This window comes from Schistocerca gregaria, chromosome 3, assembly GCF_023897955.1.
Source record: "Schistocerca gregaria isolate iqSchGreg1 chromosome 3, iqSchGreg1.2, whole genome shotgun sequence".
In the NCBI taxonomy this organism is placed as follows: Eukaryota; Metazoa; Arthropoda; class Insecta; order Orthoptera; family Acrididae; genus Schistocerca; species Schistocerca gregaria.
In genome coordinates this window covers 144,427,329-144,431,741 of record NC_064922.1, presented here as the reverse complement: position 1 = coordinate 144,431,741, position 4,413 = coordinate 144,427,329, and the positions used below count along the sequence as shown (strand labels likewise).

Here is a 4,413-nt window from a genome sequence, read left to right as displayed (position 1 = left end):
TCCTTTTTAGGTATTGTTTTATATTACTTGAGCTATACCTTTGATTTGATTTTAACCTACAAACTTTTTCATAATCTTATGGTACATTTTTGTCATTTTATATATGTGTATTATATCTGTTGTATGTAATCATGACTCATTCCACATCCTTGTGATTTATCACAATACGGATTAATGGAATACGAAATAAATAAATAAATAAATAAATAAATAAATAATTGAAATTGTACTTCTTTCAAAAGATTATTAATTTCATCATCAATATTTTGTGATATTTTAATATTGATTGCAAAAGGTACAAATAATTACATTTCTTATTTCAAATATTAGCATTAACGCAGGACACAATGTGGTAGATGTTACAGCTTGTGAAATGTATGTAATGGTCATCATATTCCTTGTACCTCACATAGTCCACCCACTGCACATATACTTGGTATCATCCGTCTGTGACAGTAAAACTGCGTAAATAATGGTTACTGAACGGCAAGGGGACTTTGATCAGCAATTGCGCGACGGGCTGGCAAGGGGACTTTGAACAGCAAATTGCACACGGTGGGGGGGGGGGAGGTCTGTCACCAGCACAATACGCCGTTCTGCAGCCTACAGAAAAGTTAAAAAACAGACTCACGAGATATGTGAATAATAAAAGCAGGCCTTAAAACTGTGGCTATTAAAAACTGAAACATGGAGAAAAAGATATGAAGATAATATAAAAACAAACGGTCGGTGATCCTGATAAACACAAAGTAAATAGATACGCACAATTAAAACACGATTAGCGACAGTATGGTAGCTGTTCGCAACCCTGATAGGGGACGCACAACACTTAAAAACAGCACAATAGAGGCGTTACGGTGGCGGATTGGGGGTGGAGGGCCTTTTCTAAGTAAATGCTGCATTTCAATTTGGAAATATGGAACTAAGGTCATAGTTGTCACTTAATACATATATCGCCAATAATCGATACTTCCTGGTGATATGACAGTCGATATGAAATGAAGTTTTATACCAACGCCAGAAAATAAAATAATTTTCTGGAAATGGAAGTTACTTCTTAACCGCAAAAACGTTGCCTATTATAAGAAGCATTTTTGAGTTTAGACTTTCAAACGAGGTTTTATGGGCAATTACAGGAAGCATGACATGTTGTACTTATTCTTTGGTGACGCAAAAAATAAAATGTGGACGCTTGTCTTTCAAGGGGTGATTTTGAACAGCCGAACAGCGACTTCCGTATACTTAAAGTCTGGAGACATCAGCTGATCAGTGCTGGCTAATGGTTGTTTGAAGTCTGCTTCAAATAAAATTGTAAAATATTATGTTGGACATGTTATCACCGATGATGAAATTACATTTCTGAGCAAATGACATTCCAAAGTGGAATCAGATGACATCATTTTGTGTGGCCTAATGTTCCCGATGTATCACGTTTTGAGTAAGATGACATTTGCAGTATTCTACCTGATCGTGAGGTAGATAGAAGGGGAAGGCTTCATTTTGAGTTTAAATTTGATGCCTACGATGTCTCCTAGAGTGGACACTCGTCCCTAGTGACTTCCTTTCCTGTAGAGTGTTTGCAGATATAGTTCTTTAAAATGTGATAACTTTTTTATTTCATAAGTAGTACAGCATCTATTTCCATTATTAGCTAAATTAAGCCGCAATCATATGAAAAGTTTCAGGTGATTAAAGAAACCTCAAAAAATATTCAATTTTTTTCTAAATAAGTTACTTTAAAAACTACACTTATATACAAAATACCATGCCTTTTCATATTGTAAGAGGTATCATTTAACAGTGATTGGCATGGCCCCGACCCATGGGGTGAAATTGAACAGTGAAAAATTAAAAAGAAATACACGAAGCATGGGCGATAAAAATGTACAATGTTCTTATCATATTCAGCAACACCTCTTATAACTTCCCAAAAAGTTTGAAGTCAATATGCATAAATATCTAATGAAAATGCCTTCTTCGAGTTGTTTGTAGTTCCCACAATGGACCAGAAACTGCTTTATTATTCACTTCGTTACAATAAACGATCTATTTGAGATCACAACACAGCTGTAATAATGTAATGGCTACTACATCGCTGTGCGGCAGTAGTCAGACCGAAAGCATTGGCAACCGTAAGTCTTCCGCCATTTCAGAGGTAAGGAGTCCAGGAAGATAGTGGTACACAAGAAGTGGGTAAAGTGTACACCCTTTAACTTTGTTGATTTTAAAATGGCGTTGTGGGGTGCGAGTGAAGCAAATGTCTCTAGGGAGAAGATTGGTGCAGAGGAAGCACGTTTTGTTTTAGGCGTCCTCTATCAATGCGGATAATGAGCTTCCTTTTTCTGAGGAGTTGCAGGTAGCGCTCACGATGCACTGAAAATTACTTATCCGTTGTCTCATTGTTTCGGGGTTTAATAAACACCTATGAAAACTAAATATCATTTATCCTCCATAATTTAAAAAACAAAAAAGTTGAAAGAAATTCCGTATCCATTCTAAAGTTTAGTTAGGCGCTCATGCTGTTGATGGTGATTCTTGTCTACAATATTAGTGCAGAAACGTTTAGGGCTGTATACTTTGCTCGTGAACATTCACTACTGAAGTATGGTATCATTTTCTGGGGAAATGTACACTAGGCAATAACAGTTTTCAGGAAACAAAAGATAATTCTAAGAATAATGAAAGAAGTGAGCAACAAAAAACCACGCAAACCTTTCTTGATTTAATCTTACACCTTCCCTCCATTTATATACTGGAAGTAGCCATGCATGAAAAAAAAATTATACTGAGAAAAGAAAAACGTTTTCCTCAAAACAAAAGTGTCCATGATTACAGTACCAGATCAGACAGTGACGTATGTGTTAATCATTGTAACACCACACTATGTCAAAAAAGTTGTATATCATGCAGGTACAAAACTATAAAATAGATTACCAAGACAGTGTAAACAGTACCGGTTCTTGCTGTATCAATTGTTTATTAGTTTTGGTACTGTGAAAGCAATTACCAAATGTATGTAACAACTGCACGTTTCGTTTTATTCAGCTAAAGTGTCGCGAGTAGTAGAATTTTCTCGTCATATCTTGCGTTTAGTGTGGATGTAATGTCTGGATTCCGCACTTTATAGTGGGGCTGTAAATAAGGTGCGTAAGTCCATTGATAAGCAATATTTTTCGGATGGCCAGTGACACAGTTTATCCGCCGCATGGCGCAAGGGAGAGAGGAGGAGGACTACTCTCCGATACGACGATCGCACGCAGGGTTAGCTGTCTACTGTTCTTACATAATACGCGCCACAGTTGGTGCTGCCATCTCTTGCCTCCGTAGTGAAAGTATTGAATGGGTAGCAAACACCACAGCTACAGAAGAAATAGTTCTTATTCATGAAAAAAACCTCCTGGTTATAATCACATGTGTTCGTATCTCTAAAATATTATACATTTTTCTGTACAATTACAATTAACACTTCATCAATAGTGAGATTTGTCCATAAATTGAACGTAAGGTATGTGTTCTTGTTGAAAAGGATACAATAAAAAATCATAAATAACACAGTAGTGTAAGTTAACGTTACTCTGGCTTCCCTTCAAGACGAATAAATCTTTCGCCTTTTACTAAAGATTTCCGTGGAGGGGAGCATTAAATGAGTCTGTAACTAATTTTTCTCTGTGCTCAGCTTATGCTGAGCCGCAAGTATAATTCAAACATGGATTTTGTGTGCTGGAAGTGGATAAGATCTATGCGGAAGTGGCTGCCGTTGGCATTTTGCCAATGACAATGCCCAGCATAAGTTGAACCATAAGTGTAATTCAAAGTTACATTGCGTGTGTGCGCTGTGTGAGTGATTGCGTTTCAAAGTGATTGTCGGTTTTATGACAAATGACACGCCTTCAGTGCACTGTGGGCTTTAACAATTAAAATATCCGTGAAACACGAACTGAAATATCTTATAGGATGCAGATCACGCGCAACAACAGCAACTAATAAATAAAGATTGTAATCATGGTTTTGTTAATTGTCGAGCGTTCACTCGTTCCGCGTCCTAGTGAGATCTTGAGTACTGTTTGCAACACGGGTCATCCGTTGTAATTTATTGTCGCAATAAAAATTACAGCCACGTTGATACGATACATTTCGTTTGTTAGGTATTTAGTTCTTGATTAGTTGTCTTAATTTTTCATTTGAATGTTGCCATATTGTTTGCAAACTCACTAAAATCTGGTACAGTTTTTATCTGTTATTCTAACATGTGAACGGGGATTGAACTACTCGCTTTGAAGTTACCGGGCTAATCATTACCGCCTCTCATACGGAAATAAAATATTATGCTGGGCTCACTCAAGCAATATTTTTTTAGAGGACAATATTTTCAACTTTGTCTGTTACGTTTGCTTAAAAATACGTATAAATGTT

The 4,413-nt window shown here is 36.6% G+C and overlaps 1 non-coding gene across 1 annotated transcript; it reads left to right on the top strand.

Moving 5' to 3' along the window:
* The first annotated feature begins 3,570 nt into the window (after positions 1-3,570).
* On the top strand, positions 3,571-3,689 carry LOC126357006 (U5 spliceosomal RNA). The gene has a single exon (XR_007566002.1). It is a non-coding gene; the product is annotated as a U5 spliceosomal RNA (small nuclear RNA).
* The last annotated feature ends 724 nt before the right edge of the window (positions 3,690-4,413 follow it).